Below are 12,262 nucleotides of genomic sequence, written 5' to 3'. Positions count from 1 at the left end.
GTAGGCAAAATATAGATTTGTGAGACAACAATTTACACAGACAAACTTGAAAGAAAATGTTGAAATGAACAAAAATAAAACCCCATTCATAACAATTTATGCTCTTTATTGTTCATAAAACTAACTTTTTAAAAGCTATGTTAAATATTAAATACCAGCACTTGATTTCAAAATATCTTTAGTCACCATAATTTTAATAACTTTTTGAGTAGTTGCCAGTTTAATTTTCAGTCTGTGAAAACTGGAGGTAAATTATTTATTACTTCCAGCAAATGTCTCACAATTTTACTTAATTTTTCACCTATTTTAATGGATCATAAAATGGAAATCTTTTATTAGATATTCACAAAGCAAGGAGCAAATGAATATTTTGCACACTGGCTACTGTGAGTTAAAATGCGAGCAATATTTCATGAAGTATGAATATTTTTAAAAAACCATAGTTTCATGGACATGGTGCCAGCTCATAACATTTCTTAGGAACAAGTAGAATATCTTTGTTAGCAGCCACTTCTTTTAAAAGGCAATAGAAAACATCTCTATAAATATAATGCTGTATTTGGAAAATAAACTTCCTTTCTTTTAATGCTGGGAAAATGTACTGAAGATGGGACAAAGAAGTAGAAAAAGGAAGTGGTGATTATTAAGATCCATCATAGCTACATCAAGAATAAATTGCCATTATTGCCTCATTTCCTTTCTTTATCCAGGGTAAATAAGCTGATAAATGAAAGAATGCTTGCAAAAATAATATACTTTGGGCAGTCAGCTCCATGAAAGTGCAAGCAGAGGCGCTCCAATGATTTGCAGCCTATAATCTACACAGATCTAGTATCCCATAGGCACCACCACCAGCCCTGGGATAAACTGCAGATCCAATTATGGAACATGTAAAAACATCTATTTAACCTGAAGTCTGGTCCAAAAGAGCTTAAGAGGAATGTAAAAAAAAATGTGATAAATAAGAAAAAACTGAAAAAACCTATATTTAAAAGGTCATTCAGAAGGGCAATACAGATATGCATGAATATGTGCTGAAAATACAATTCATCAGAAAAAACCAAGCAATTAATTTCTTGAGAATGAGTGCTCGGGTAGATAATATAACAACTAGAGTTCAGACAGCTATGACAATGAACAAGTTAATTAAATCAGTTAGGTGTAATTAAGTCTATGGATGCTACATTGAGGAGCTTGAATCCTGAGAAGAAACCTGGACAAATGGACAAATTTGAAGCCAGTTTGAAACATTAGATGTCCAAACAAAACAAACAGAAGACACTATGAGCAGCATAAAGAACTCCACAAAACCAAGTAAATATGTCCTTCAAGAAATGACAGATGAAGTAGTTCTTGATATCAACATGGAACTCCCACAGGATCAGACTGGTTCTGACGGCACAAATATTACTTGAATAGGATAAACTATTATAGAGACTGGTCTCTATAATGACCTCTATAATTGACCAGTCTCATCATGTTACTGACTTTGTGTGGGTGTGTGTGTGTGTGTGTGTGTGTGTGTGTGTGTGTGTGTGAGAGAGAGAGAGAGAGAAAGAGAGAGAGAGAGAGAGAGGCAAAGATGGAAAGACACACAGACACAGAGAGAGAGAGAGATACAAAGAGAAAGTATATGTGTTTGTGTGTTCTTTAATGAGATAAACATCCTCATTAAAAATCACCAGGAAAAAATGCTACATTACTTCATTTTCAGGAAAGATTAAGACTCATTCACATTTGCTGTTTGCAAGATTAGGTGGCTAACTCACAGCTATATTTGGACTTCCAGACTTATCTCTTCAATGAAATGGTAAAATTGAGAAATTATCCTGTTGGATTTTTATTAGCTGATATTTTTATGTTAGTTTACATGGAACTCTTACCATGCACATTCCCAGAGACCATTGTTGATTCACTTGGGGAAAACTCCTACCTGTTATTTTGTTTTAAATGAGAATTTCAAGAACAAAGAAATAAGTAATGGGATACTCCAAACTAAATGTGTTAGTCCAATATATCTTTTTTTTTTCAAGAGGTATTTTTTTTCATTTTATAGTCCAATATGTCTTAAAGTAATATTTTACTGCTCATTGGGAAGGTGAAGTGGATCAGAAGTTTTTAAGTATGGTCATACATTACAACAAAAACATTCATCTAGTCAATTGGAAGTTAAAGTAGTTTGAAGGTATTCTGGGAAGGAGAGGGAAGAGTTACTGAATTTTGTTGCCCAAGTGTTAATTCAGACTCTTAGAATGGCTGGTTTATTTTATTAAAAAATGCAACTTTAACATGTAGCTATGATGTTTTAATTTAGTAGTCACAAAAGGATGGCCAAACGATGCATTACTAAAACATCGTAGCAAGTATACAAATTGAGGTTAAATGAGTATAGTGATGGGGGGGAAGGTGATTAGTCCCCCTAATGAAAGATTCCCTCATAAAATAATTGAATTGCTTTTTCTGTTTGTTTTGTTTTGTTTTTTTCCAAATAAGAAAGTTTTTATTGAGGAATGATTCTCCCTGTTGTGAGACATGAAGGCATTGAAGTGAAATTACCATAAAGCCTTTTGCCAGACCTTTCTTAGGTAAATGTTACCCATTCATTCAAAGTTTTTTCCACTGTTTATAAGAATGAGCATAAATGAAAAAAATATATGAACAAGTAAATGCAATGTGAAATAACTGTTATTTGTTGAGCAGTAGGCCTTGTGTATATGATTACAGTATTTCTGTCTTCATGTGACAGCTTAAATTTTGTTAAATGAATGATACCTTTTTCTCTGTATAAAAGTGGTTGTTATATTTGTTTCTATTGAAATACTCTAAAGAGTCAGAGAAAAGAATTTTCAGAGATCAAATGCACATAAAGTATAAATCCTCTTATTTTCCATTGTTGAAATATGGAACTTTTTCTTTTAAGTAGGATAAAAGATCATAATTAAAATTCTGCTAATTTGTAAAAACACACACACACACAAATTATTTACTTTGTACTCTTATCTAACCTACTAGAGACTTCAGCAAATATAATTTAACTAAAATCAATTAGATTTATTTGGAACTGATTTGAACTAATAATCATTGATAAGTTAATGACAATTTGGGAACTCTGATTCGGGAGAAAGAAAGGGAAGGAAAAGATAAGTAGACAACACAGAAACTTCTCATAGAGAAATTAAATAACTTGTCCAAGATCATACTGTTAACAAAGGTCTAAGATAGTGTTTAAACTTAGGTTTTCCTAAATCCAAATTTATCATTTTGTTTCTAAGAACAGAATAACTTTAAAAGAATTAAAATAGCACTTTGTAAGAAGTCAAGATACAATAAAGAAAATGGAAGATAAAATAGAAAAAAATGTAAACTATCTCATTGGAACAATAATTGACCTGGAAAATAGTTCCAAGAGAGATAATTTTTAAATTATTGGTTTATCTAAAAGTCATGATCAAAAAATGAAAGAATCCACTGATTACTTCCTTAAAGAGATCCCAAGATGAAAACTCCCGTGTCATGAGTTCAAATGTTGGAGTTCCTGTTCTTCTCAAGGCAAAGCCGGTTTAGAGGCTTGGAGCCCTTCAGATGTCTCCAAATCCAAAGGTTCTGTCCTTCAGCCTCTGCCTCTGCTTTCTTCTGCCTCCAACCAAGACAGAGATGGAAGGTCTCTCTTATCTCCTTCTGGGGAGCCCAGCCACCAACTTGCCGCGGAGAGAGGGCTTATGGCTTAGCTCCACTGAAATCCGTCAAAGTGTTCTCTGCACCAGAGTCGTTCCTCTTGAGTCCAGCGCGATCAGCCAGCCAAGAGGAAAAAATGTATTCTGCCATAGATCCCTCATCGCTGGCCTTTTATCTGCCTCTTCTGAGAGAATGGGATTATGGGTTTTCTCCCATAGTGCTCTCTGGCCCAATGAGCTTTAAGGGAGGTGTGAACTCATTGAACTCCAATGAGTAAAGGTGTGAACACAAGCCTTGTCTTAATTAGTTCTATTTAGTACCTTGTTTCAGGTTCTGGCCAAAACATCTTCTTGTAAGATTAGATCAACTCTAATTAGTTAGCAGTTGGTAAGGATTCCAACACTCCCAGGTATATAATAGCCAAATTCCAGAACTCCCAAGTCAAGGAAAAAATTCTGCAAGCATCCAGAAAGAAACAATTCATGTATAATAGAGCCACAGTTCAATATAACACAAAACTTAGTAGCTTCTACATTAAAGAACTGCAGGTTTGGAATATGATATTCCAGAGAGCAATGGAGTTAGGATTACAACTAAGAATAACCTATTCAACAAAACGATAATAAATCCGTCAGGGTAAAAGATGGAAATTCAATAAAACAGGGCATTTTCAAATATTTGTGATAAAAAGATCAGAGCTGAATAGAAATTTGATTTTTAAATATAGGGCTTGAGAGAAATATAAAGAGGTAATCAATTATATTCTTACATGGTACTTGCAACTCATTAGATGTTCTCCTTATTATTGCACTTGAAGGCTACAAGTATGAATTGAATATGAAGAGATAATATTTTAAAAATGAAATTAAGGTGTAAGAGAGGAATGTATTGGGAGAAAGGGAAAGGGAGAAATACAATGGTATACATCATCTGACATAAGAAGAGGCAAAAAAAGCTTTCACAATAGAGGGGAAGGGAGGAAGAGAGGGAGAGTGAATGAACCTTACTCTCATCAGAATTGGCTCAAAGAGAAAGTAGCATACATACTCACTATGGGTATAAAAATCTACTTTACCCTGCAGGAAAGTAGAAAGGGAATGACATACAAGAAAGGGGGAGGATGATATAAGATAGAGCATATTGGGATAGGGAGTGGTCAGAAGCAAACCACTTTTGTGGAGGGACAGGATAAGAGAGGAGAGATAATAGAATAAATGAGGGAAATACAATTAGCAATAGAAATAGTAAAAACAATTTTGAAGCAAGTTTCTCTAATAAGGCCTCATATCTCAAATGTAAAGGAAACTGAATCACATTAACAACAACAACCAAAAAAGAGAGCTATGCTCCAAGTGATAAATGATCAAAAAGATAAGATGCCCAAAGGGCTATAAAATCATGTATCTCCTTTGACCTAACAATACTATTACTAAGCATGAATTCCAAAAGACATTTTTGGAAAAAAAAAAAAAAGAAAAGGACCTATTTATACACAAATATTTCTAGTAGCTCTTGCCTCAAAGAAGGGCGAAAAAATAGAAACTTAAGGGAATGCCCATCAATGGGGGAATGGCTGAATAAATTTTGGAATATGATTATGATGGACTATTATTGTTCTATGGGAAATGATGAACAGGATGCTCTCATAAAAACTTGGAAAATCCTCCATGAATTCAAGCACAGTACTTTGCTTGACAAATAAAATCAATGTTTTGGGATGATCAACTGTGAGTAACTGCTATTCTCAGCAATACAATGATCCACAACTACTCTGAAGCACTTATGGTGAAAAATTCTATCCATATACAGAGAAAGAACTGATTGTGTCTAAATACAAATTAAAGAATTTTCTCTCTCATTTTTTAAACTTTATTTTCCTTGAAGCTTTTTTTGTGGGGGGAATCTACATTTTCTTTCACAACATGACTTATGGAAATATCCTGCATAATTTCATAGTGTACTTTTTTTTAATAGGGTCTGGGGATAGGGATAAGAGAGAATCTAGAACTCAAAGTTTTAGAAACAAATGTAAAAAAAAATTGTTCTGAGTGTAACTAAGGAAAAATGGACATTTTAAATAAATATACCAAGCAGTAAAAATAAAATAAAATAAAATAAAATAAAATGAGAAGCAGCAGCATTACTGACTCAGCCTTATATTTTCAGATGATCCACCAAACAATAAAGTGAAACATAGAGAAATTGTAAAACAACCAATATATCAGTGAAATATTCCTGGGAAATGCTAATGGATATTTAAATGTATTAAACAGCTGGAGGACAATGAGAATCGTTTGAGTAATAGTTTTCAGATGGATTATCTTAGGACATTGTATGCCTCTCAGTGTTTACCTCCAGTGTTAGGACTCCCAACTGTAAGATGATGCATGCTGCCAGTCAGGAATGTATGAAAATGTAACTATCAATTACATCCTTATAATATCATGTGAAAAGTGACTTATCCTGACAAATAATTATTATCCAACTAGTTAGATATTATGGGCTTTAGTCTCTTCAATTCCTTTCATGTATTGAATAGTAAGGAGATACATTAGTTCTTTCAAGTCCTTAGAACTCTGTTTGTTGCATTATCCTATTTCACATTTACAAGGCAGTAACATTTAACTCAGTGTTTCAATGCATCTATTCAATCTATTGTTTAATCACAGTGATCCAGTATACTAAAATATATTCCAAAGTCTGTTTAAATGCAGAACTCAGAAGAAATGATTAAATATTAGACTTGTATCACTTGTTCTCTTGATAACAGAATCCATGACTTGGGTGGATTATCTTCTTTTTTTAATTTGAAAAGCTGTGTAAATTAAAGTTGCATTTTTTTTTAAGCATGAGAAATGGAAACAGAAGCAATCAATCAACCTACCAATCTGATTTTAAGCAAAACTTCATTTTAAGGAAAACAGATTCAGGATGACTAGCCAAAGTGGGGGAGGGGGAATACAAAATGGTTTCTTACTCTAATTAACCATAAAATACTTGCCTTGATTTTTTTATCTCAATAATAAAAACCACAAAACTGTCAGCATATAGTAATGTCCTACTTTCTATCCTAAACATGAAGACAAAAATCCTTTCAATCTTGCCTTTTACAAGAGATTATATCACCAGCTATCATTTTATTTATTTATTTATTTCATTTTTGGCAGAAGGTTGTGGCCAATGTTTTTGAAAGCACATTTTACTATACCATATGCCTACTAAAATTATCTCTATCAAACAAGCTGTAAGATGAGGCAATTGGATCATTCTGTTCTGCTTCTCTTTCTTTGAAATATGTTTAAGTATATTTATCTGATGTGCTCTGTTCCGCTTGCCAAGTTACAGGTTTAAGATGTCAGCTACGCAAAGGCAGCTGTTGATGGCTTACCAACCAAAGGTCACAAAATAATACAAAGACAAATGGCAGCTGCATATTAACTATGAATAATGACCAAAGAAGGAAGTTGATTCATAGACCTTCAAAAATCTAAACAACTTTACCACCTCTCAAGAACTTTCAGTCTAATCCCATTTTAGGACCAAATTCACATATAAATGAACCTCATAAAACAATGAACTCCCAAATAATTTAGCTTTTTTTTTAAGTTTAATATGTATGACAGGGAGGAATAGAGAAGAAAGCTATTTTTATTATGCTGATAATGATTCTCTTTTGCAGTAAATGCTAAAAATTTCTAATGGTCTTAGTCTAGAATATCACTCTACAACATAAGGAGCATGAGATGACCTCCCCAAAGAATGTTCAGATGACTCAGAGGGATACAAAGGAATCAGAGGTGGGAAAGATGGGTCACATGCTACCTGAATACTAAATCCAGTGCTTATTTCCAATACCACTCCATCATCTTATTTACTAACAACATTTATTCTCAGCACTCCCCATGCATTGAAAGCTCTGTGTTCCCAAGGAGTGGATAATAAGGCTTACAGCATGTCCTGCCTCCTGCTCCCCTCTCTTTTCACAGTCTCATTCTATTATTTGGATCATTAAGACCCACAGCATCACAAGATCATAGATCACAGCATTCATAATTTTTGCCAAAAACTCTTCTGAACTTCTCTAACTTTATCAAAGGCACAAGCATTATTTTAGTTACCCTGATTCACAACATGAGGATCTATCTATTAGTCCCTGTATCATATCATATCATATATCCAATCAGTTGCCAATTCTTATTTTGTCCTATTGCCACAATATTTTTGAATCTTTTCCCCTTTTCTCTATCCAGCTACTGAAACAGCTTCCTAATTGGCCTTCTTGCCCCAGTTCTTTCCCCAGTTAATCTTTTCTATATTGATTATTTAAGAATAAGTGATGTAGGATTAAAATACAAGTTTGACTTTGTCACTCCCTTACTCCACTAATTAAACTCCAATAGCTTCCTGTTGCCTTTAACTTCAAACACAAGCAGCTATGCAAAAAAAAAAAAAAAAAAAAAAAAAAAAAAACCCTCCTCTATTTGGCACTTGAGATCATTCAAAACTTGGCATTAACCTACTTTTCTATACTTACTACATGTTACTTCACTTCCTGTATTTTATAGTCCAAATCCAAAAATGATCTATAAGCTATGATTAGGCAGAACCACATAAAGAAAAACTAATAGATTCCTCTGGAAAACTTTCTTCTGAGTTGAAAACAGAGAAAATTTTTGCTTGTTAATTTTAAATTCTAGATAGTGAATATCTGCACACAAAGAAATGTAGCTACTGATCAAATGGACAAAATGACTACTGTTATATTGACTTTTTTGACTATTACTATTGTACTTTTTTTTAGTTTTAAGTATTTAAAAAAATAATTTACTTCATCATCTACATTGATTAAATTAAGCCCATGAAAATTATTAACAAAAATTATTAGAGAAAACCAAGAAGATGTAGAAAAGGCAGACATTCATCTAAGCCCTCCAACTTCCCCCCAAACATCTTTAAATAATGGCTCAAGAGAAATTCTGGAGCAGCAGAAGCCACAAAAGATTGGGGAGAAACAATTTTCCAGCCCAAGACAATTTAGAAGTTCAGCAGGAAAGATCTATCACACTGGGATGTGGAGCACAGTCTAGCTTAGGCTCCATGCCACAGGAAATCATCAGCAAGCCTTGGGGGTGGGGGGGGGTGGGGGGGTGACCAAATCAATGGCTGAAGCAGCTGATTCTGGAATTCAGCTTATAGTCATATGGAGATTACAGGGATCTCTTGGCTGGTACTCAGTGCTAGACTCTGTTGCTTTACACATGTTCAGATCCAACTTCCTGTTCTGAGTCAGTCCCAGGACAAAGACCAGTATCAGCACACCAAAGCTTGTGACCGCATGGAATCTAGGACCCTGATCCCACTTCCAGAGCAGAAAAGAATTCTTGCGCTCACTCACACACCAGAGTGGAGGGGAAAAGAGTGGTAAACACATCTCTTCTTAGATATAATCACCCTGGAAAACCTGAAAGCTTATAGACCTCCAGATCTAGATCAGCAAATAGCTTCACAAAAAACCTGACATTGGGATTGTGTCCTCTCCATTTCAGGAACAAAGTTTAATATAAAGTCAAGAAATGGGCTAGAAAATGAGCAAACAACAATTCAGAAAAATACTGAACATAGAAAGTTATGGTTACAAGAAGATCAAAACACAAATTCAGAGGAAGACAACAAATTCAAAACTGCTACATCTAAAACCTCAAAGGAAAATATAAATTGATATAATGTCCCAGCTAGCTTTCTGGAGGGCCTTAGGATCAATCAAAGTCCTTGGTCTTTAGGAGGAGAAGTGAAGGAAGCAGGAAGCTCATTAAATACAAATTCTGGACTCTGGAGTTTGGAGCCTGAAGTCTTCTCTCCTCAGCATGCTGTGGCAGAGAGACTCTAATATCTCTCCCTCAGCCCTCCAATCCTTGCCTATGATTATCTCACCACCACACATTCAGCAAACACCAATTGTGAGGAGAGCCATCACATTACCATTTTATCTAAGTATATGCTTATAGAACCATTATCTCACTGAGTAGGTAATTAGCCTTAAGTGCTCTGCTGTTTTGGATACAAGTACACCTTTCCAGAGTTCCAGCCCTCTACAAATTGGTCTCAGAATAAAAAAAAAAAAAAAAAATTCTTATAGAAGTTCAAAAATTTGTTTGCTTTTTTTTTTTAAATCAAAAACGAAAGAAGAAAAATTTGAGATACAAGAAAATTATGGAAAAAAGTATTAATAGCTTGGTAAAGGAGGTATATATATAAAAACAAACTGAAGAACAGTACTTAAAAACAGGAAAGGTCAAATGGTAAAAGAGGCACAAAAACCCAATACAGAAAAGAATGCCTTAAAAAGCAAAATTGATAAAATGAAAAAGAGAAGTTATACAAAAATTCTTTGGCAATAAAAACAAATTTCAAAGAACACTGGCAAAAAACAGAATTGATCAAAATGGAAAAGAAGATAAAAAACCTAACCATTCTTTATTTAAATAATTCTTTAAAAATTAGAATTGGACAAGTAGAAGTTAATGACTCTATAAGATATCAAAAAGAAACAAAATTAAAAGAATGAAAAAATAGAAGAAAATATGAAATAACTCCTTGGAAAACAACTATATTAGAAAATAGGAGAAGGGGAGACATCTTCAGAATTATTGGACTACCTAAAAGGCATAATTTTTTAAAAAATAAAAGGCCTAAACATCAACTTGCAAAAAGTTGTAAAAAAGTTGTAGTTGTAATTATAGTTTCAGAAAACTACACTGATACTTTAGAATAAAATGGCAAAATAGAAATTGAATCCACCAATCACTTCTTTGTTCTTTTTTCTTTTCTTTTTTTTTTTTTTTTTACCAATCACTTCTTGAAAGAGATCCCAAGATAAAAACTCCCAGGAAAACTCCAGAGCTCTGAGATTCAGAAAAAAAAAAAATACTGTAAATAGCCAGGAAGAAATAATTCAAATATCATGGAGCAACAACCAGGATAACATGAGATCTAGCAGCTTCTATATGAAAGGATTGAAGGATTTGAAAAATGACATTCTGGAGAATAATGGAGTTAGGACTACATATGCCCAAGAAACACCTACCCAGCAAAACAATACAATCCTTCAGGGGAAATAATGTAAATTCGGTGAAATAGGTGACTTTCAAAGCACTTGTGATAAAAAGACCAGAGAGGAATAGAAAATTTGACTTTCAAATATAATACTCAAGAGAAAAATAAAAAGGTAAACAGGAAAATGAAATCATTGGGGACTCAATAAGATTAAACTATTTACATACCTACATAGGAAAATATTTGTAACTGTTTAGAACTTGGGCAATTAATAGTATACAGAGAAAGAGGGCACAGGTATGAGTTGAATATAATGGGATGATATTTTAAAGGTAGGGGAAACAGAGGAAAGGAAGAGATAGAGTGGATAAATTATCTCATAAAAAACAGGCATGAAATGGAGGGGAATAGCAGATAGGTAGGTAGGAGCACTTGAAATTTACTCTCGTTAAAATTGGCTCAAAGAGAGAACAACATATATACTTAGTTGGATATAGAAATGTATTTTACCCTATAGGAAAATAGTAGGGGAAGCAAGTAAGAGAAGAGAGGGGAATGCTGAAAACAGGGAGAGCAGATTTAGGGAGATATTATCAGAAGCATAATATATTTGAGGATGAACAGGGTGAGAGAATAGGATAAATAAGAGGAAATTACAATGGAGAAATATACACAGTAAGTATCACTTGGAAAAAATTATAACAAGTATCTCTGATAAAGGCCTCATTTTACAAAGTAATTAAGCCTATATATAGTCACATAAAAAAGCTCTAAATCACTATTGATTTAAGAAATGCAAATTGAATTCCTTCTGAGGTACCACCTAACACCTTTCAAGTTGGATGCTGTGAAAGAAAAGGAAAATGACAATTATTTGAGGAGATGTGAGGAAATTGAGACATTAAGGCACTGTTAGTGGAGTTGTGAACTAAGTCAGCTAGTTTGGAGAGAAATTTGGATATATGCCCAAAGGGTTATAAAATCATGCATACTCTATGATACAGCAATACCACTACTAGGTCTTATCCCAAGGATATTTAAAAACATAAGACGGAAAGGACTTAAATTATAAAAATATTTATAGCCACTTATTAGTGGTTAAAAAAAATGAAAATTAGGATGTCCCACAAGTGAGGAATGACTGGCCAAGTTATGTTATATGATCTTGATGGAAACTGCTGTGTGCTATTAGAAATAACTAGCCGTATGCTCTCAAAAAACCTGGAAAGATTTACATAAACTGAAGCAAAGTGAAATAAGCAGACCAGAACAGTGTATACCATAACAACAATATCGTATGATGATCAGCTGCAAATGATTTAGCTATTCTCAGCAATACAATGATCTAAAACAATTCCTAAGGACTTATAATTAAAAAACTGTTATCCAGCTCCACAGAAAGAATTGATGGAATTAATGCAAATCAAAGCATATTTTTTATTTATTTTCAAAACATATGCATAGATAGTTTTCAACATCCACTCCTGCAAAATCTTGTGTTTCAATTTTTTTTCTCCCTCCTTTCCCCCACATC

At 33.6% G+C, this 12,262-nt stretch overlaps 1 protein-coding gene and 1 pseudogene across 2 annotated transcripts in view; one reads left to right on the top strand and one right to left on the bottom strand.

Annotated features, from left to right (window-relative positions):
- Positions 1-12,262, bottom strand: part of ANTXR2 (ANTXR cell adhesion molecule 2) — a 221,844-nt gene that overhangs the window by 122,359 nt on the left and 87,223 nt on the right. The gene's annotated exons all lie outside the window — the stretch shown is intronic.
- On the top strand, positions 886-1,469 carry LOC127540980 (charged multivesicular body protein 1b-2-like; annotated as a pseudogene).

This window comes from Antechinus flavipes, chromosome 6 (assembly GCF_016432865.1).
Source record: "Antechinus flavipes isolate AdamAnt ecotype Samford, QLD, Australia chromosome 6, AdamAnt_v2, whole genome shotgun sequence".
Lineage (NCBI taxonomy): Eukaryota > Metazoa > Chordata > Mammalia > Dasyuromorphia > Dasyuridae > Antechinus > Antechinus flavipes.
Note: the sequence above shows the minus strand (reverse complement) of the source record. Positions and strands in the feature narration are given on the sequence as shown.